At 34.0% G+C, this 23,973-nt stretch overlaps 1 long non-coding RNA gene across 8 annotated transcripts in view; it reads right to left on the bottom strand.

The window, feature by feature from the left end:
• Nucleotides 1-1,358: 1,358 nt before the first annotated feature.
• The window catches only part of LOC149490469 (uncharacterized), a 186,355-nt gene continuing 163,740 nt past the window's right edge, over nt 1,359-23,973 (bottom strand). For 3 of the 8 annotated variants that reach the window (XR_016316850.1, XR_016316854.1, XR_016316849.1), the window contains exons 3-4: nt 1,865-1,937; nt 1,359-1,771 (exon numbers count right to left, since the gene is read on the bottom strand). This is a non-coding gene — a long non-coding RNA (uncharacterized LOC149490469). Of the gene's footprint in view, nt 1,772-1,864; nt 1,938-15,554; nt 15,669-23,973 lie in introns of all 8 variants that reach the window. The other 5 variants (XR_016316846.1, XR_016316845.1, XR_016316855.1 and 2 more) reach the window with 3 other exon arrangements.

Below are 23,973 nucleotides of genomic sequence, written 5' to 3'. Positions count from 1 at the left end.
ATTCGGGGCTCAATGATGGTCATTATTCATTTTATATTGAACCTATAAAATTTATTGAACAAAATTCCGACGTAAATGTTCTTCGTAATTTTGTTGCATGAATGAACTTATGCAATTTCGTTACTACATAGTATATAGTTTATTTATTATTTTATTCTTTCTTTCATGAGTGACTTTAAATTCTTAAGATAAACTTTGTCCATTTTTATTTTATAATTAAATCTTCAACGTCTGCAGAGAAAATTATTTGCAATTTACTCGAGCTCCATATTGTATCTAAATACTTGTATTTTGTTTTATTTTCAACATATAGGTATACTCAAAAACAACGTCTTGTGGGTAAGTAGTTACGATAAGCACGTGTGAATGCACCAAAACGTGTTTGTAATAGCTAAAATAGTGCTCTAAATTCTTAAATTGCTTGTGGGACTGGAGTAGACGGTCCACTTAAAAAGAGCATTGTGGCTAATCTCCAGCGACACATGTACAAACAAAGTTTAATTGTGAGCGGTGCGGTGTTGCCGGCCCCGGGCAAAACCGATTACAGTCTTAGCAGCACGGCGAGCTCACCTTCGATCTGCAGCGCCTCCCTCCCCCCACATATTCAATTCCAATCAATCCGACACATATTTATACATAGACGCTCCGAGTATGTTTTTATTGCGGACTCCATCGAATGACGGCCGCAAACATTGCATCCGCCTCCCTCGCTCGCTGGAAAAACCTTTTATTTTTAATTTCGATTTTGATTTTTCCGGGCGCACGGTGTCGTCCTAGTTTTATTTCGTTTCATTTCATAGCGCAGGGTGGGTGCGCGACAGATCGGAATTTCAGATATGTACAATTTAAAATCGTGTAAGTACGGTCAGCGTGCGGCGGGGACGATCAAGCGCGGGAAGCGCTTCTCTCCCGCTAGACTGACGCCTGTCGGTTTGTTTTCTTTGCTTTTTTACGAATTCTATTTTCATTTGATTGCATTTGAATTTCCGCCGCCAATATCCGCTAACTAAACACGATTAATGCGGAGCGGAGATGGACAGACGGGCGGACGGCGCTGGGGCCGTGACGCTCTCTAGTCGTTTTGTCGTTTTATATTAGAAGCCAGCTAATTTATTGCAAATTGCGCTACGGGAATCCTCTGCAATATTAAAGAAGTGACAATATTTTAAGCTTTATTCAATCAAGGAATCTAATAATACGCTCTGCGGGGATGAAAAAGAAAGAATTACGAATTATAATTGGAAGCCATACTCAATGTTATTTATTTTGTAGTAGGTATTATTTTATTTTCTTGCAAAAACATTTAAATATCTTAGCAAGGTTATTAAATGAGTCCAACAATTAAAGAAACACGAATCTGTTTGTTTAATATTTTTTAATAAACTTCACAAAATATATTAACTTCTTAAAATACATATATGTATTATATACCCTATAGGTAATTATTAACATAATATACTGTACTACTGAAGCATTTCGGAGCCTTGCTTATTAGTGGCCGTAACAGGTACCACCTCCACCTCTCAATTCGTCTTCCAAATTTTAGCAAACATAATGTGCAACAGCCTTATGATGACACATTATCACGTCGTTTGTTCAGTAAACAGCGTTGTAATGCGACGACAAGCCGGTATGAGATCGATCACGGCGGTCCGATATTGGCAAACTTCTCCGCGACACGGCCCTTGATTAAAAGTATGCAAATTTTATTACATCCCTCGGGGTGCCGGATGGGGACACACGTACCGATTGGGGTCAACTGAACTCGTATCTGTAATGTAATTAGTATCAATCTTGAATGTGTTTTATAATCTGTTACTGCGATTATAACAATTGATGGAGCGTTCATAACAATTATATTTACCCGTACATTGATGGGTCCTACAGCTACGTGGAAATCTGAGAGCGGTTCGACTCGGCTAGAGGGACGAGTTTTCCTGTAACAAATTTTATATTTTAATATTTACGTATTATTTCTTGCAAAATCCCATACAAGTTGTTTGCTTGAATGTGTATTTATTTTCATGTAAATTAATAATAATCTAAAATTCAAGCAAAGTTTAAAAAAAAAGATTTTATTATATATCTATACTTAAGTTACAAATATATGTATAATACTAGCGGTCCGCCGGCTTCGCCCGTGGTACCTACATGTTTAAACTATCCTACCTCTCAAGTTGGATCGAACTGCACATGGTGTGCGAATTTTATTATAATCGGTTAAGTGGTTTAGGAGTCCATTGAGGACAAACATTGTGACACGAGATTTATATATATATTAAGTTTTTTAATCACTTAAAATTGTATATGATGATGCCAATGACGATGATGTATGATAAATATATAGTACAAGTAAATAACGTCATACTCCTAAAATATTTTCAGAAAGTGCCTAACAAAATACATAAGTCAATAAAACATTTATTAGGAATCGGTACATAAAGGTATTAATGCACCCGGGCTTGTAATAAATAATTCGATACAACGTGTGGCGGAGTGGGGTTTTGTTTATGTCAAATTGTAATTTATCGGTTACTCGGCTCGACTAGGATATTACAGAGGGAGTTCCCTCCCTTCAGCCCACCACCTTGTGTTCGTTGAAAATTTTATATTACCGTATCGTCTGTTAAGTCATTCCGTTTTTTTCTTGTCCATGACCAGCCGGAGCGATCTTTTGATTAAATTAAGGGGATCAACAGGGAATTTTTAAACTGATTGATAGGTTGACAAAGCGTTTCATGAAACACAAGCAGAATTTATATTGGCTCTAAGTGATTGAGCGAATCCAAGTTTTAAATTTTTTTAATGATCGGTGGGGGTTCATCCCTTATGTATTAGAGTAAGGATATACAATATGTTGTTTTAAACGTTTTTGTGTATTGATCTTGTTTAATAAAATTTAAATTAATTAATAACTAATCATATGATAATACAATGAAGTCGAATTACGAGTGTTTATATAAAAGGTGTTCTATTCTAAGGTAAACATAAAGTCGCAAAAGCTTTAAATGACATCAAAATTAGCTACAAGTTAAAGTATATTTTGTTTGTAGCGATAAGCTACGTTAAGAATCTGTAGCTTTATTATTTACGAGTAGCCTCGTAGAGGGCTGTCATGGAAAACTGTCTCTCAGCAAAGTTAGCGAAGCTCGCGTCGTCGACAACTACGAACGGAATTTGTAGACTTAAACCAATTTGCCTTAACTTCACTAACAACTTATAATAGAGCAACTTTCCTGATTAATCTATTTTTGGGGTACCATCTCGAATATCCAATCTTCCGCTCAGACTTGATCCAGAGTCTCGACTGAGGCTGTGATTTATATATATTTAGCGAAACAATGTCGAATAGAAGAATGGATATAATCAATGATTGCAAGTTGAATAAAAATAAAAAGCCGGTGTCGAAGTTGTTTGATTGGCCGTTTCGCTATTACTTTTTTACTTGTTGTGACCCACGGCCCACGGGCCGCTACTTCGCTTGATAAGCAGTAAATTGCTTTTCTTTCCATTTCTTAAATAACCGACCCACTGCCCGAACCCCCGCTCGCTGGACCTACCTCCTCGTTCGCATCGGCTATATTTTTTTGCTTTCCTTAAGAAAAGTTTAACTACAACCCTCTTTAAAAAGCTACGTAGCGTTATGTTCTAATTATTGCAAGGACAATAAAAATACGCAAACGAGTGTATTATAACAATTAGACGCTCCTCCTTGATATTTAAAAGGGAAATTTAAATGGAATTTTTATGTCCAGCAATTAAGGATAACGTCGACTTGCTAGACATTTTTGTAATTACAAAAATAAGATTCTTGAAATGTAGCGTGAAAAAGAAATTGGGCGAAATTGGCGGGACATACCGCGGATGCTACTGCCTGATAGATGGCTGGGACACAAATATTTTTATTGTCAACAAACTAATTATGCAATAAACCACGTTTTGTTAAATTTATGTTTTGATAGATTAGCGGTATGCCATCATTTGTTGCGTTGTTGGTTGGTTCTTGTAATTTTTCATTTTGTATACATTTGTAAAAATAAACCGGTATTATGTTACTTATATGTGAACAGTTTTATCTTTGTCTATTTTTCTTAGTAGGTAGAGTCATATCTCATCATTCTATCCATAATATAAATGATGCTTTGATGAATACTTCTAGAAACATATAATTATGGAACTAGACATTTAACATTATAGAGTTAATTAATCTACTACAAAACATAATACATCTTACGGTAGTATAGATAAAAAACTACGGTTAGTAACAGCCTCTCAAATCGCCATAATAGCCATGGTGTGAGCAATTCACGTCGCTCAAAGAATAGCATAAAGTATGAACAAATGTGAGATTTTCGAAGTGGTATATGAAGACAGAGGTTGAGGAGCCCGAGGGAGCGGTGGATTTATCGCTGGCGGCTGACGAGCGGAGCCCGCGCGCCTCCCGCCCTTCGCGCTGATTTACACCGCGCAATCTCGCAAAACTTACTTCACATTTAAATTTTCAAACTGTCTAAGCTCTTAACGTCGACCATAATATTATCTCATTCGATCGCCTATAAATTTTATGACTTGACTTGCCTTTGTCGCTTAGCTGACTTGAATTAATAGCCCGATGGGACAAAAATCGTTTCCTAAATATAATACATATTATAAACATGTATATATCTATACAAATATTATAAAGAGGAAAGGTTTGATTTTTTGTTTGTTTGTTTGTTTGTATGAATTGAATAGGCTCCGAAACTACTAGGCAGATTTGAAAAATTCTTTCACTGTTGGAAAGCTACATCATTTCTGAGTGACATAGGCTAGGTTTTATCCCGGAAATCCCACGGGAACGGGAACTATGCGGGTTTTTTTTTGAAAACGCGGGCGAAGCCGCAGGCGGAAAGCTAGTTGTATATAATAGGTATGATGGATCAGATTACTTTTGGAGAATATAATTATGTTATTTGTACCAAAAAACAAGAATATTTACTACACATACTTCAATTACTATATGATTACCTACCAGATAATAACACGTGTAACACGTTTTTCGCAAGCGTTTCTGTATTGTCTCGCATAATAAAGAGTTACCTGCTACATTTTTACGTATTATAGTCCAAAAGTAACGGTCCGTTTTACATTTCGGCGCCGAAAATAAATCAGATATGTCCTACTATTTCTAATCTATTACTAACGGTGTCAGTTGGGATTTACAAAATGAACAAATTCTGCGCGCCTGTTATGAATATGTAATTGAAATTTGGAATTCTGTGAGTGCGAGACCGATGTTTGGTGCCGCAACTGTCAACTGCAAACATTGCTCCCGTTTACCATGAAACTTTATCACATTACGTTACACTTACTCGTGCATACTTACACTTGGTACTGCTTCACATTCCACGCGACAACCCGCTTTGATTAAATCTATTTTGCAATCTTGGTACGGAGGCCATCGGCGCAACCCTCTTATAATTTAGTTTGAAACTTTTTAATTAGCTTTATATTTGTGTTTGCAGATTGAGACTTTGCTCCGCAGTCTATCATTTGTTTGACTGAGGTTGAAAAGTTATGTGATAATTAATGCAGTAATGGAATAATTTATAAATTACATTGAAAAGGAGGTAGGTGCTTTGTTTTTTGCATTACGTCTTACATTACAAAAGTACCCCTGAAATTAAAAATGCAAATTACGTTTTTATGTTTATTTAAAGGTATGGAAAAGTATTCACATTAGTAGCAATAATTAGTTGCAATGTATTTCAATAACCATAAAAATATTAATTGTATGTATAAGTAAACTTTCTCCTATCTACAATTTTTTACTAGTGTATACATGAGTAAAATCAATAATTAATTAATGATTATTTCCCACGTAGTTACTGAAGAAAGGCGTAGTAGGATTATCAGGATCCACTGGAAAATTACTTAAGGCGCAATGTTTTGTAACTATGATTAATTTAAGAACTTTTTCGTTGGGAAGATAGGACATATTCTACATTAATTTTTTTTTCCAATAAAAATGATTTTCTTTAAAAAGCTTTACAGAAATTAAGCTCGACGGAAGAATGGGCAATACAATAATACCTTCAGGTTTTTGTACCTACCTAGAAAATACCATTAGTTATAATATCGCAGTATACCTATTCCTGATTACATACATAGGTGTGTGGTAACACATGATATAGTTATATTATCTGTGACTAGATATTATTTTAAATTTATTATCTATCTGTATTGTTAATAATTATAATGCAATCTTGCAATTTGTAGAGTTAGATGTATTATGCCCACAGGAGTTTGGTTTTTAAATTCATAGAGATAACAATTATTATAACGTACTCTTATGTTTCAATAATTGGCAGAAAACTCGAAACATTATACAGGATGTTTCTGTGTCTTGGATCCTGTAAAGAAATTTACGTAAACGTTATACTATATGCTCTGACTATTGTGGTTACCGTTGCGCGGCTCTACGGAAACATGACTTGAATTTCATCAGGCCAAACTAAATTTTATCGGTCGACAAATATACCTGTCCGCTTGTTACAGAACCTAAATGCAATTTAAGACGTTCTACGTAAATATTGGAATACGTCTTGTACGTTTCCACAAACATCTAATTAGATTTAGGCGTGGACTAAATTCATACTGAATAGTAATGAATCTTCATGAATATGCACACTCTTGATTAGCCTGCTATATTAGTTTCCAGTTAGCAATATTACGCTTGCTTGTTTTGTATAAACGATGCTCGGGTTGAGTCATGTTAATTCCGGGTGGTTGTATCGACTATAAAATAATATGCTGAATAATACATTATTTCCGTAAATTCTAATTGGTATCAATTGGTATGTTTTTCTAAACAGTTCTGTATTTTGAAATGAATGTCGAATTAAGATACATATTATAATATGTATATAGGTTTGCATGTACTATATTCAATTATTGTTACTCATGTATACCAATAGACACAAAATGATGCGGGTAAACAGTTATTTTTACCTGTGTCTATTTTTCGATTTTTTTTTAATTAAGACTGCAACATGTTTCATGCTAGTATAGAATAATCCTTGATTTCAGTATGATAATTGACTGTCATTTTCATTCCACACGTGTTTTCGTTGATGTGTAAAGTAAACACGGATTTATTACTAAGTAAGGGGTTGGTCATACGTTTGGTATGTGCACAGTTAGATGATACTGGGGGATGTATCATGTGCACTCATCATGCACGGTCGCGCCTGTTGGCTTAGCGAACGTCGCGGCAAATACAACTCACTGTTTAAATAGATACGTCGACAGATGTATCATATCGTTAATTAATAACTGTGTGTGCCATTCCGAAACTTAATTATGTATCAGATTGGATATGTGGCACTTATTTATTAATAAATTAAACATGCGCTATGTCTTTGATGTAATTTGGACGTATATTTTAGTGTTTCACGTAGTGAGATGTTTCTGTATGCCTTTGTTTATGTTGTACACTTATGTGTGGGATCTCGGATTGACATACGCTAATACTCTTTATCTTCTGCTAACTTATAAGATTCATCGTTACATCCGTTTGTTCTCTCTTTTAATTTTATAATGCTCTACTTCTTACATGACACACAAATCTTCTTAAATGTCTGGTCTGAAAGAAACAGCTGTGAATGGTACACAATATCTTCAGGCACTTCTAAAAGCATTATGGATCCTTGCAATTATTTTTTTTGAATCTACACACGCATTATAGCAGTAATCTGTCCACTGTCCAGTAAGATGCTACATGAACCATGTATGTTTGTGTACGAGTTTTTGCTGTTATATCTTAAGCCTTTTTCTATTTTCATTATACAAGTAGGTACCAATAATGAATGTTCGCTCAGGGCATGTCGAGCAAAACGTTAACTTAATGAGTACACAGTATAACCCAAATAAGTATTGGATGAAATTAATCGAAGTCAGGATTACGGCAGCTTGCGAGGCTTTAATCTGCTCCGAAGTTATCAGGGCGCGGACTTGTTATCTGTTTAATGTCTGGTAAACAACGGGATCAAGGGATAAGGAGCGTCCTTTCATACGGAGCTGACCCTCCGGCAGCAGGATTAGTGACTTGGAGGAAGATTGCTCGCGTCTCACATATTACCACAGATGGACGAATTTAGTATGTACGTGTAATGGGAATATTAGATTTGTGCGGGTATGTACGTAATGGCCATTCGGTTATTTACGGTTGGCGTTTTATCTAACGAAGTGTATTAAAGATAGAGACTGGATTATGTACTAATTGTACGTTCATCATTAACTTTCGCTTTGTGTTCAGTTTCATTTAACTTTTGGTGATTCATGGTGCATAGAATAATTAATGATTTCAATTAAATTCAGAGTCTTATTAAGATGCAAACACTGAAAGTGTCTTGACGTAACTTAATTTTGTAAAAAATACAAAATGTCGTCACGTCTAGCGTTTTAAAATTTTATTTAAAATTCGCAGTTTACAGAATTATTTAAAACAGTACGCACTAAGTGTATAATGGAATATCGGAAATATATAAACTTACGAAGTTATTACTCAAACTTTAAACAGAAGCCCTTTCATTAATAATTAACAAGCTATTTATGCAAGTTGGTCGGTTAGTTAGTAGGTACAATCGCTATTAGAGGTTAGTGATTGATAAAATTAGATATTCAAACGAGCGTGGGTCCCGGGGCACCTCAAGAGGGCCACCGCGTAATCGTCATCTAACTAGCGAGCTCGTAATTGTCCACGATCGGCAGTTGAACGCGCCGCGCGACTCAATCGGTGTCGACTTAAGACTATGTAAATTCAATTTCGTGCCCAAGCAACCCCACACATAAGGCCCACAGAACATATTATTGCTGGATTTATCTTTATTGCAGCTCTGGAACACTCCAACTAACTTCGACTGTCGAACTTACGCCATTAGTGAAGACACCGAGATACAGAATTGTTTCGGTATGGACAGAGTTGTAAGTCTTATTGCTTTTAGTATCGGCGTAGGGCTACATCGTTTAATCTAAGGTGTAACATTCGAAATAACTATCGAAAAGTTAGCTACTATTTTGCCATAACAATCTTTGATTAAATCAAATAATGTTAGTAGTCTGTCATCTGTATAATGTGCGGTATTGGTCTTGCATTCAGAAATTTTACTTTATGTGAGGTAACATAACAATTCAATCATAGCACTCCAACTAAATTGCTTATAAGTTTTCTGAAAGCATAATTCATATGAACATACCTGCCCATCCGGCTTACATACTTGAATTGAGCACTTCTAATACCAGTCAAAGCTTTTAATTTCGCTGTCTAAAGTGCATGCATAAAAAACAGGATGTTTTCAGCGATGACATTGTCAACACAGAATTCAATTTACAATAAATAGCGGAACACAAAGCTTGCGAGTACGTTGAGTATTCTTGTTATGACATAATACGCGCAATAGCAAACCATAATACCGGACCGTCACAAAAAGACATCACTGCCGGTTTAACAAAAGCATGCGTCACCAGTTAATCCACCCGTAAAATGTCCCAAGATGATTACAAAAAAGTAGCCGACAAAAGTGTTGTTGTATGAACGTAAAATGAATTTTAATAAACATTGAACAATCGAGATGGTTGTAGATATTTTGGGAAGATTCAGATAGTGAATAGGAGATAAGCTGGCAAAAGGTTTGCAGGCACCGCGTATGTTTGATGTCGCCTCTTGTCGCCGGAGCGTGAACGGTTTAAGAGCAAAATTGCACGAACGCTAGTGGCATCTGTTAACTGAGCACTCCATACAAATAGATAGTTTTAATTTCGCAGATGGAACGCTTTAATAAAAAAATGCACTCAATAACACTAGATATGTGATCTCGGGAATGGCTTCTATTTTGATTGCTTTATAACTTTTGGTTTTACTTTTATTAATGAGTATGTTTGTTTTAAGTGCTTTATCGTTTTGAGCACACCCTAAATGATAATGTTTGAATTAATCTGAACGCTTGTGTGAGAATGTTACCTATGATGAGTGATCAAAGATTTTTATTGAAGAATTTTTTTTGGACCTAATTCCCATATTTTATTATTAAAAAAGTAATACATAAAGGTTATTAAGCATTCATTTTGGATTGAAGGACAACACAATATTATAATCAACAGTATTTAGCAATTCCAACATTTAAATCAATTGCGTTAAATTTCACGGAAATCATGCCATTGTACGAAATGGTATTAAAAGATAAGTATTAAACGCTTCTATTTAACTTTTCTCTTGAGCATAAATTCGCAGAGCATATTGAAATGTTTATAATTAAATTACATAAAGACGAAGAAAATTAATTTCAGAGTACGGAGTGGTGAGGCTCGCGCCGACAAAAGCGGAAGCTGTGCTCAAAGGAGGCGCTGCCGTCGTCTCGCGAATTTAATTTCCTAGATGTTTTTGGAAATTGTCGGGGAGTTGAATAATCACGTTATAACTTAACAGTATTAAATTTTATACGTTAAAGTGTTAATATTTCATTTCCAAGTTTAATTCAATTAATTCCGGAGTCGGGCTGCTATTAAGAGGTAGAGCGTTTTAAGATACGTCTTCGGATATTGCTTTCGGAGTTGTATCTAGAGTTAGGTTTATTTATTGCGAGTAGGTATAGTTTAATAAAAGTTGAATAGTTTAGTAAGAGAACCTTTGTTGTAATACAAACGTATTTTACAAAGTTTTTCTAATATTTAAAAAAGTGTTAATAAATAATATTGATGAATACGCTAACGTATGAATAGTAACAAGTTAACAACATACCTATTACCTACCTAGTTTTATACGGAATATCAAATGGCAACATCTTCAGACTTATCGAAAGTGCCTCACCCTATGTAAGCATACAATCTTAAAGGCAGCGCTTGCCAGCGACGAAACAAATTGATGTACCCAAATAATTATTAATGCCTCACGAAATTTAATTGGAAAAGTTGAATTTGTATCGCGCTCACGGCGTAGGTGAGCGATTTGAGTCGCGCAGTGCCACTGCGACTGTTTACGAGATAATTAATCTCAAAGTATTTACGGCTTTAATCGAGGCACTCCTGATGGGGAGCGAATAACTCTCGTATGTAATAACCTTACCTACACTCTACAGCCTCAATAGATTTTCATTTTACGAGTTCAATTCGTTAGCTATTCGTGTTTGTGTGACTTATTTAGCGAATGAGAGAAGATTTTTTTAGCGTAATTTTTTAAATAGTTCATTATTGTTTGTATATGTTGACGATAATGTTACAACTTACATGATATAAAATTTAGTATCTAAACCACATTATATTTAAAACATTTCTACTTTAGGTATAGTGTAATTACAGTCTACACATAACACGGTATACATTTATTAACTTACAGTTAGGTAATTGCAAATTATAAACGAAAACGCATTTCATCGTAGTTATCGTCTATTGACCTTTACAATAGAAGCGTCCGATTAGTTGTTGATAATATTTGCGGATCAGTAACTTTTTGATAGCCTATAAAGTTATAATACAAAAATCATTTATTATGGAGGTACAACTAAAAACACGTAATATTACCATTTTCAAATGAAAGTTGTACCTACTTTAATATGTTTCAATATTCGGCTTATTAATTATTAGCAGTATCCTATACTTACCGATTATGTAACTTATATTAAAACAATAATTATTCATTATAATTTTTAATGATGTACACACATTAAGAAAAATGATTAATTTTAAAATATCATAGAGTCGTAATGAGTTATTATAGAGCCAGTATGAGATAAGTTGGCCTGTCATACTTTAAAGATTACCAAATAAATAAGGCACCTACCGTTTTTTTTAAATATATCTAGCATTAATTTAATTTAAATACTTTATAATTTATTGTATTTATATTTATTATAGGAAGGTACGTAATATGTAAAAGTTAAAGCTTTTTCCTATTTGAATTTCAAAAGTCAACGATACTTCTCCTATGAATTGTAGATTATAATAATCCAATGTAATTAATTTAATTTTGGTAGCAAATACATTAAAAATTAAATGCCTAACAGTTTGGGTTATTTTATTACATGGTTAATAATTTTGTTCTATTTGCCAACAGATGGCGCTAGGTGTAGCTATCTATACCGGGTTTTCATTTGTAGTTCCGTCGTTTGCCACGGTTACAGCAGCGCCAAAGAAAGTTCCTTTTTGTTTAAAATCATTCAAATAAAACAGTTTGAAAAATAATTAACTTGGTACGCTTTCTGTTATTTTATTTTACTTATATTTTAACAGTATAATAATGAGGTAGGCGCATGAGGCTATGAAAAACTTTAATAGCTTTGTAATAATTTATTAATATTTATCTTTACTTAAAATGTTAAATTGCGCTTTTGATTAGTTATAATTATATTGATAGATAATATATCCAAATATTTACCGAAACATTTGGCGATATTTCTCGTTAATAAATCAATCGTAATATTTTCTTCGCATCATTTCTAATTTCTCGTACGCACCTCACGGGCCGTTTAAGCTAATTAACAATAGATCGGATCCGACTGCAACAACAATGAAACACGAAGAATAAATGTCAATTTCACAAACGACGAGGAGGGTTCGGTTTTAAATCGAATTCCGTTTAATAATAGTACCGTGTTAGAGTTGAATGCACTCTTAATAGTTCGATAGTTTATTGTATTGTAACTACACATTGCAATGCTTCATAATATAAGAATGCTTTCTCGATTACAAACAAGACTAAATGGTTTATTTTAGTGTAACTGTAAATCTTATCTGCATGAGCAACATAATAATAAAATAATTATTTGTGATGATTTTTTTCACACAATATTAACGTAATAGAAGATACCTTATAGTTTACATAAATAATTAAATATTATTGGCACAAAAACACTATAGAAAACCTTGTATAGACGATGTTATTTTTAAAGTCGTTAAGTTAATTAACATTAAACAATTGTCCCCAAAGAAAATAAACATGAAAAGAGTTGTGGAGATAGATAGCCATTTAAAAAGCTTCTAACCACAAAATAAACCTTCGCTACTTAACTTCCGAATAGAATCGGATGAGATCCCTTCATCGTGGCTGCGATTAGAATCTGTTCAGTGAATTCGTTCGTTTAAAACATAAAATCAGTTAAGTCAGTTAAAATTTACCTGTTTTTGTTGTTTTGCTTTCACAGTCTGCAAAAAGAGGTCTCAACTTATGGGTGTAATAAAAGCCTATTTATGACTTGCGATTAAGGTTGCCATGTCTTTCATTTTCCATAATATTATGTATATTATTGAAAGTAACATTAATTTATGATATTGCCATAATGATTTTAATGTAAAAGTTCATACCGTTATGTCATGGCATAGGCATGACATATTTTCAGAAATGTTGTTCTTAAATTCAGGTAATAATTGAATAGAAGTAACAAATAACGATGTGTCATGTCGCCTAGTCTTTGACGAATAAAAATAATCTCATACGGCGACTTATAAATAGGCTTCAATTTAACTTAACGTGGAGAACGAGAATAATTATAAGGGTGGGTGGTGTGTACGAGTCTCGAGTATGAGGAACGAGTGACCCTCTCCCTGCTGACCGCTGCCCCCCGTTGCTTGGCAACCGGCGGCCACCTAATCATCATAAACAGATAACCCGCCATCTTACGACATACCAACAGGTGTAAGACGTATTAGATTATCATATCATGGAGCACCATAATTCAAAAAGCTCATAGTTATACGGATGACTTTTTTTTTAAATGTAAAAATTGGTTTCGAAATCGGATGGTGATGTAAAGAGGAGAATGACATTATAACGTGAATGAAGATTACATTCGAATAAACTATATTCTATAGAAGTTCAGGTGAAAGTTGAAAGATAGGACAAAATATTATCCTTTTATAGGTCCGTAACCTAAAAAATGATTTCCCTATTCACAGCGTTTTAGCAAATGTTGAATTAAATCTTTTATTATTTTCTTAACTTAGAAAGCTTGTACTTTACTTGGCAACTATTTAGTTCTTAAAAGTGATTAAATACTTAAATAGCTAACTGTAGCTTTACATTTCGTTTCCAAAGCACTCAACGCTGAAATGCAAATGGTGAATGTATGTCAATCAATATTTCTTACAAGCATTTCGAATAAACCAACGCATTTTGGATATACGGTAATCCTTTCTCCTGAGCGTTTAACCCTCCATTTAAAGTCTAAGCTGCTTGAATTTTTAATAAATTTCAAAGAGATGTCAATCGAGTGTTTTATTTTGCATAGGGCTTAACGGCAAGGGGTGCGCGAGTACATTTCGCTGTACGTCATTTGTTTGTTTCCAACACCCCGTCTCGTCCTGCACCGCCATTGCACTTATTGTTGACAGAATATCAAATGACACTATAATTGTTTACATATTGTTCTAAGCTGCAAGCCACTATTGCACAATTGATAAAACCCTAAAATACTACGATAACAAATTTATCATGAGGAATAGATTTTTTTTATGTTTCTGTCATATTATATTCGACACGCAATTACCTATTGTTAATTTAATATACCTAGTTGAATACAAAAATGTCATCATCCATTGTTTAATAAGGTACCTACCTATTTTATTATTTAATCACACAGAATCTTATCTTATCTCCGTTTAACTTATTTTGAATTTAAATATTTTCTAAAAACTAATATATATATTGATTAAGTATCGTTGCACCTGCACTCAATGAAGGAGGAATAAAATTGAATTAAATGAAGGAGACTACGATTTTAAACTGTAATTGTCGAGTAAAGCCAGCAGACCATATCATTTTCTTCGTACAAAGGGCATCGGGCAGTTTAAAGCTTAAAAAGGGTAATAGATGCAAGGCTTGTAGGCCATTGTCTTAAGGTAATCGGTTCCGTGAGAGTAGAGTCCAGCGATCGATCGGACACTTTCAATTTGTATGCCGACCGTACCCTGGCCACCCCACACGCTCCCACGCCACTTTTACGATTACCTAATTATTATTTTACCTCAACTAACACATGTTTGACTGTTAACTTTCATGTCGTGACTCCATTATGAAGTTGATTAGATTTTATTTTCACTATACCCTTCGACAATGACACCGATTTGCATATAACATTGTATCTATTATTTTTATGTAGTTGGTTGTATTTGCTGTATCGTTCATAACTCGTTTAACTTTATCAATATGAATAAAGTTAAACGAGCTATTAATGTATTAATTACATTTTTTGCTAGATGAATTTTGACCAAATTCATATTTGGTCTCAATTCATGTTTATGAATGGTATGTACATTGTAACATGATATGAATGTTACATCTCTTACTTTATATTTTTTAATTCCTACTCCTGTATTATGTTTGTGTGTATAACATTAAACAATTTGTTACATTAGTATTATAATTGTATTTTAAAATTCATAAGCTAACCGATCGAAATAGGGATAACAAGATAGCAATCTAATAAGCCTGTGTTTCCTATAAAAAGTGACTGTTTGAGATGAATGAACCAATGTTTATGAAATGTATGAAGCAGAGGGTACACGGAGCACGCTTTGCCACCTACCTATTCAGGATGCGGCGATTATGGCTCGGGTCTAATGATCGCGTCCTCCTTTGGCAGTACATTGATGGACGGCTTTTTGTCATTTTTCTTGCAAACCGCCGAGAACGGGACGGGCTAACGGAGAACACAGGAAATTTTCATCATGAATCATTGTAGGTTATTAAATGTATTCATAATTTAAAATTGTAGTAAATAGAAAATAAAGTATTGATTTGTGAGCCATGCAGTTGGGAATACTATCTATGAAAACACTCGTTCTCTACAATATTTCATTATAATAAGAAGAAAACATAACATATGAATTATCATTTATGTCATGTTGCTATATTGTTAAATGAGAAAATGTATTTTGTATAAAATACAAAGATTACGTTCGAAACATTATCATAAATATTTGAAAAACAAATATTCAGATTCAAAATTAACGATCCTATTAACGGCAAAAGTGGCAAAAAATAATTAACATAATTCGGTTTCAGTGGAGATGATTGTTAATTTGTGGTCATTGCTTTGCACTTTATTGAAAATTCATTGACAAATATTTAAACATTGTCCGCGCAAAATTAAATTACTTCCATAAAATTGTACTTATTTATGCTCGCATAAATAAGATTAATGTATGTATTGCGAGAATCACATTAGTGACATTAAAATCCTCGATGCATTCGTTAGTAGCGGCTGTGTAAGGCAAAATATGTGCACCGACTTGCTTTTGCTATTCGCTCCGTATGATTTTCAGAAATGGCTGTGGCATATAGGCAGTAAGGATACAATATTTTTATGCTGTGCGTTTTTCCTTCGCGGTTGTTTTTACGATCATTACCATGTCTATAGTAGGAAAATCGTTCGAGATGCTACATTCTAATGACGGCAGGCGAGCCCGCGCGTGCGCCGCTACTCAGCGGGCCGCAGCCTGCAGGGCTACGTTACTCTACATTTTGTTATTATTAGATATATTTATAACTATCTGTTCCCCGCGTTTTTTCCCAGGGATAAAGTCGCAGGTAATCACTTTCATAAACCGTTTAAACTATTTACATTAATTTAAAAAAATAATTTTCAAAAGGAGTCTACGCTGCTCTACCATCTTCTACTGTCAAGTTCAAATCGGCCAGTGATTTCTAGCCTTGAAGTTCACTGTGCTTAAATATAGCTTTAATTTTAGCAGTTTAAATATATTTACAAAAATACAAATAAGTATTAAATCTTTAATCTATTAAGTATATAATTTATTAAATTAATTAAATTGTTGCAGCCCTAGAAACCTTTCACTACACGGTATAAGCTGTTCTTATCTACATATTATTAAAGGGCCAAACATGATCGTTATAAGTAGCTGTTTATGTTTTTATAATATTCAATTTTCCTTTTATTGGTGTGGTTTGAAAACGTGTTTTAATTGGACTTGACAGGATGGTTTTTTGATATCATGCCTACGTAGAGCGTTCATCGATGGATATCATATTATTGCAGTAATATCAACATAATTTTATAATTGGCTTCCTCTCACAATTTTATTTCAATAATTTCGCTACATATTTAAAGGAAAAGTAAAATAAGCAAGTAAATCACAAATGTAATTGATTGAATTTACATTTAGGTTATTTAGTGTATTATAAAATTATTATGCAGTGATGCTAGTAAGTTGAAAAAGATCTTGAAAGATTCTTAAGTAGGTATGACCGTATGATTCATGTCGATTTTAACAAAAATTTCAAGTAGGTAATGAAGTCACATACTAAATTTTATAAATGCAGCCTTGAGATACGATAACTACTGTTAATAACATTCCGAGTCATTACACAGTAGAGATCATTTTGTTTATTGCCATGAAAGGTACGTCGTAAAAAAGGTAAGTGAGCGGGAGCGTTTAGCGCGCTAATTTGAAGGAGTCGGGTGTAGTGTCGGTGTACGATGGCATCTTCACGGCTTACAATACTAAACAAATGTGTTGCGCGGACGCAATTACAGCATGCGGCGGCTCGGTCGGCGCGGCGAGCGGCGACGTCACGCCCGCGCATCGCGCGCACATCACGCTCCCGGCCCGGACTTATGCTAATAGCCCCTGCGCCGCGTAAATTGGAGTGAGCTTACTGCAAAACAAAATGCGTCCGCCTCTTTATCTTATTACTCCAGTATTGGCCGCGAGCTATGAAACTTAAGCCTCACCTCTCCTCTTCATTCATAGCTTCTATACTATTGTCTTATAGCATATTTTCACTTGGCTCACGCCTACGAACCCATTGGAACTAGCAGATTGGCAGACCGAATGAAATTCAAATACAAAAACTAGCACGGGAACGAACGTGAAACCGATTAAAAGACCACATCACGATTTTGTATGCACTTTGCACTTATTTGATCTCATGTGCGAGGTAAAATACAGGATACTTTATATTCTGTTAAGAGATTATTCAGATGTGCTCTGTAATTATTGAGGTGATTAGGTCCGGTTTTGTATTGGTTTTCTCATTAGGTTGCTTAAATAAAAAGAGTGAGAAGATAAATAAATACGCAAATAGGTAGCCGATTAATAAGACGGTTTTAAAGTAGGTGCACGATAAATACAGTGGAACGAAGAGCAACTTTTTCATTGCTCCATGTCGAAGTAGCGAGATGATTAAATATCGATCCGTGGATCAACAATAATAGATTTCATCAGTAAGCGGTATGTGGCATCACATTTCATATAATAAGAGTCCAATACATCGTACCGTGAAATGTGTCGATACAAAAACTTAACTAACTATAACCGCTAACGTGTGAATCGTATTAAAAAGATGTTAAGTCATTCGCCTTCATAAACGGGTGGCATTCGATTTATCGTGATTAAATTTCGTCCATTAGGACACCGTTAGACTGATGTAAGCGGATAATGCTGTTAATAATCCGACAAATAGATTTTTCATTGCGAAACCGTTTCTTATTACTTTATATATATGTTACTAAATAATTCAAACGGTCCCCTCTTATATTAGATTACATAAGAGGGATTTCATCAGGATTCAAAACTCTACATTAGAACGATCTAGATTCCAAATATCACTAAAAGATGAGCTCAATACATAGATTGTTTTGAATCCTGTAGACATACGTGTAGATAGTACTTCACGATTTTTTAAAACAATTTCCTCTCTTTTATTTATGTATGCCAATTTTTTCATTATATTATGAAATGAATTTTCCGTATTACAATGACACCCAGTCCCGTTAAAGTAATTACGTTCAATTGTCTCGCAAAACGGAGCCAGCCAATAAACAATCGCTCATATTGAATGAAAGGAAATGTCTGTCTGGAAATTAGCTCGGAACAAGAGAAAACCTTTAGAAGTCAGTCGTTTATTATATTAAAACGTTTTAAATTGTAAAAAGGTGCAACGGGCGGGAACTAGCGGCGGGCTAATGTATTTAGCATGTTCTTTGTGGCTTTACAAAGACTTTCACATTTTTATGACAACTGAGTGAAGTAAGTTTAAAACACTCCGTGTTCAAAATGAGTTGTGCGATAAATTAAATATTTAAGAAATACTTGATCATTTGAAAAGCAGTATAATTTTATAAATTATCATAATTATTTAACTGTACCATGTATTCCCATCAGTTCGCCAATAATAACGTATTACAATACGTTATTATGTAAATGCGTTCACTAATTTATTATAGAATCACGTCTAAACAATGACAAATTCCAATTTGTCGCGGAATTTCCGAATAGAAATAAAAGTGGATAGATAATCCTATTTCAAAACGCATTTCACATACAAATACCTTATTTCGGAGTAAAGTACGAACATTATACAGGCGGGTTCGCATTTAAATTATTCCAGCCGATCGTTTATAGGCCATAACTGAATTTGGGAATTAGCTATAAAACAACATTTGATACGGGCAGGCGCGGGTTAGCAATTTCAATGTGGCACCCGCTCATTGGGTTGCGCGGCGCGTGCACCGCTGTGTGCTGAGCTGCCTCCACCGACCCACCATGCTGCTTGCACCAGCCAGCCACCTCGCCAAGAAACCCCCCAGCTCATAAATTAGTTTAGTTCATTTATTAAAACATCATAATGGTGGCAAACTCGTTCTTTCTAAGTAAAAAGTTCTTTCGAGAGAATACATAATCTATACTATATAGCTGAACGAAACGTTTATAGATTCCTGATCCCATGCTTAGTGGATCTTAAAATAAATAAATAGTAATACTCTACAATAACAATTGAATTTCTTTGAACTAGGTAGATGATAAAACCTGATTCGGCCTCTAAAAACCTTCAATTGCAAATGATTCTATCCAATAATTGACTTTAATGAATCCCCATAGCCACGAACAATATATAAATATAATTAACAGTCGTGACTAAGAAAGAGTTAACAGTAAACGAGGCTGGAATTGTTTAAAGAAAGCTTTCCTATGCAGCAATTTAAATTCCATTACACTGAAAATAAAAAGCCAATTTGAAAATATCGCCGTGCGCTGTTGTGGTCGTACCGATAATTTCTATAGGGCTATTTAAACTAATCTAGATTACTAGCGAGTTAATTTTGTTGGTTGTTTAAACTTTTCCGTGTTGAAAAGCTATGCAGTGTTTCTTTGAACAAATAAAAAATTCAAAGACAAGAAGTTAAACTTGCAAAATCAATTTAAGTTTCACATTTGTATTCAAGTATTTTTTTACGTTTAGGTGTAACTGCATAATATATTTTGTACCAGTAATAAACCCAATATATAATTTGTAGCATACTACAACGCTCAACTTTATATACGAGGCAAACTGAGAAATTTATAAAGAATTAGTTTTCATTAAAGTGTAATATTTTATTAAAAGCATGAGACCACAAAGTTGGCAATTGACTATACAATTACTGTTAGAAGACTTGTCATTCAGAGAAGCGTTGTTAAGTACACGCCAATAGTGGAGTCGTGCGGATAATGCCTAGGCATTGAATACAACAAGCAATTTTGTATGTAATGCGATAATAACACAGATTATGCGGTTTAGTCGCTTTAATCATAATATTTAAAGTTTAAATTATTGAGCTCTATGAGGACTTTTACGAATAACGAGTTGATTTTGCATTTCTTTACGTGTTGAATTATTACAGATAAATGCTATAATTACGGTATCTACATAGGCGTTTAACCTCTACTTTTACCCAAACATCATTTTGAAACCTTAAAAAACTGAATTCTTGTTTTTCTTCTAGGCCATCATCATTATACATCCAGCTTGAATTTTTCAACACAGCAGTTTATAAATTCAAGCTGGCTGTATATTTTTGCACCAACACGTTTGAAATCATGGGTATAATCGGAAGATAATTCAAATTCCTAGTCTCATTGTAGAGATTGGTTAAGCAATAATGGTAAATAACTAAAAGATGCGTCTATTATAGCCGCTGGCGGTGCTTGATCGACGGCGTCCATCTAAGTCATTTGTCTATCAGTTCTGCTCATTGCACTTATTGTACAATTTGCATCACTTCCCCTATAATCTCGAATTAAATACCGGGACCTTCATTGTTGTGTAAAATCCTAAACTAGCGATGCATGTAAATGTTATTCAATAAATTATAAAATTTGCACGTTGATTTGTTGAAGTCATAGATTTATGAAATACGATATGATCTCAAAATAACTTTGGAATTAACTGCAATATGATAAATGAATGAATATAGTTGATAGGTAAAGATGAATATAGTTAATAATACAGATAAAGATATAACTTCATTAATATTTTCACAATAATTAATACTCTATACACCTTTGAGGAAGCGTTACCTGAAATAAGTTTCCAAGGAACATAAGGTAGAGTTCAACAACCTTTAAATAAGCATAAGCAACAATAATAAATATCATAATATTATCATCTCGTTTTATGGTCTCATTCATAAGGTGGACACTGGACATCGCACCAATTATGATTCTTAAATATTCATATCAACTTGTATTCGCCTTACTACTTTGCAACAACATTTTAATAAACAAAATAATACTCTACCACAATAATACACATTAATTATGTATCAATTCTAATAAAAAAGATATCATTGTACTCCGTATTAAACCATATCAAAAAATGAATTGCTTGTATGCCTTCTTTAATTATGTTGATGTTATCCGTATAAAGGTATGTTCAGAAATTGATTGCCTTATTTAATGTACAATTTGTAGTTTGTGAAACTAATTACAGTTTGAGTCGTTTGTTTACAAGTTTTGAGCACGGTATGTAGTAGAAGAAATAGGGTGTTAAGAACGAAATAACAATTCGTAGTGCGGGTTCCGCATTCAAAAAATTTACAATTACGATTGCATTGTTTTTTTAAGCAAGTTTTCAAAATATATATTTATTTCAGGAAATGTTAATCATAAAGATATAGGGAAATAGGCAAAAATGTAGAGAATTCTGCGTTCAATATGTGGTAGGTATTTAAGGAGCTCTACATTTTATTTTGCAATTTTTAAGTGTCTTTAGCGAGTGTAATATGAATTTTAAGTGAAATGAAATACCATAGAATTGATTGATTTAAAACAAAAAATCTACAATAAACGTTTTTATATTATAAAGCTTGCGACAAGGAACTCCAAAAATAATTGACACAGAATAAATTAATTTTGTGTAACACGCAACGGAACATCTATTATGTTTGGAAATGAGTTGTATTTCCTGATAACTGGCGCTTATTGTTCACTCCCTTTGTGGTTTTATTAGATAATTATAGTAAGGAACCGATTAAGTTAACGTCTGGATTCATATCAAACATATTTTCATGTATAAAACAGTACTTTACCCATATCATTATATTCGCGAAGATAATATATCTACATAAATCAAAGTAGTATATAAGTTATTTGTTTTTCGCCATCTAAATTGTATCCATGCTAAATACATAGAATATATAAGCATCTATTATTACACAGCTGCAATGTTCATCATGTATTTGATGTTTAGCGACAGCGTTTTATCTGTTTATCTAATAACATAAAAGTGAATAACATCTTAATTGTTGACCTATTTAACGAAAGTAAGTAAGGTAATATTTACGCACCCCGCTGGGATAAGTGAAGGCAGCGTTCAGGAAGTGGGCTATCCCGGCGCCGTGCATCTCTTCCTATCGCCGACTGTCGTCACTTCCGTTTCCGATCGTCTCCATACATGACGTAGGACCGCCCCTTCTGCGATATGTTTTTCTAAGTACTGAGCTTTGATCTTGCAATTTATTTGCTTGTCAATTTCAGGAAGAGGCCACGCGGCGCTCTCGGTGCTTGCGACGTATCAACTCGATAAATCTACGGGAAGTTTAATCGAGTGGCAAAATTAACATGAATTTGCTATAATATAGAGATAAATAATCATACATTTATAAAGATTATTATTTAGGAGGGTCCATTTAACTAGTGCTGTGACAGTTGGCAGTGCATAAGTGCATCTTACTGCATATAGTTAGAACTTAGTTATTAAAATAGTCATATCTTTTTGTACAAATGATTCTTCATACACGATAGAAACATATGTAAATTAATTAGATAAATTATCATAACGCGATCAAAGATAAACGGGAGTCAACCACGATCGGGCAAAACAAATCTGGTAGGGCGCGAGGACTAAGAAGTGACATATTAGATAATATAGCGGAAGGGACAGCCTTGAGACTAGGTTATAATTTGATGCATCGGGTAGATAACGGTGCGGGAGCGGTCCGCGGATCGCGGGGTGTCCGTCGAACATGTGGACAATCTTTCATGCTCATCTGTGTTCACCCTTCTATTGATCCGAGCGATGGGATAATGTGGAATGGCTGGACGGATTTATATTTCATACACAATGTACTTGATCAAACATTTTTGGTGCTGTATGTGCTAAAAGAAAGGTTTATGTAGTTTATCTAAGATTATATAAAAAACGGACATCATACCAGAATCCACAGCGTATGATCGTTAAAAGTGGTTATCATTAAAATTAAAACTAGATTAAAAAAGCGGAATATAAGTTATTCAAATATTATGAACTGAGCAGTTTGAAAAGTTGTCCACAGATTCAAAACTGGGTTGGTTGGTATTTTATAGTGCATATCTCTCGAATATATGCCTGCTTACGTTTATAGAGTTCATCAGAAAACTAGTTTGACAGTAATGATCTACTTAATAGTAAGTGGTTGTAATTAAGTTAGAATTTTTGTATAAAATGAGGCGGTAAGATGAAAACTTCACTATGTAATGATGATGAAGCGACTGTGATAGAAAATTTCCTTGAATTTCATAAACGGCATGTTTTAATACGTTCTGATTGATAATGATAATCAATTTTCTGCAATTGCATGCTATTTTCCTAACTAGGTATTAATTGAATGTTGAGTTAAATATTTAAAATATCTTGAGCATGCATATTCACAAGTATTTTTCGCATAGATTTTTCGTTGGTTC

The sequence above is a fragment of the Colias philodice genome, chromosome 2 (genome assembly GCF_061535455.1).
Source record: "Colias philodice isolate Cphi_HAF_F1 chromosome 2, ilColPhil1 Martin Lab GWU primary, whole genome shotgun sequence".
NCBI lineage: Eukaryota > Metazoa > Arthropoda > Insecta > Lepidoptera > Pieridae > Colias > Colias philodice.
Note: the sequence above shows the minus strand (reverse complement) of the source record. Positions and strands in the feature narration are given on the sequence as shown.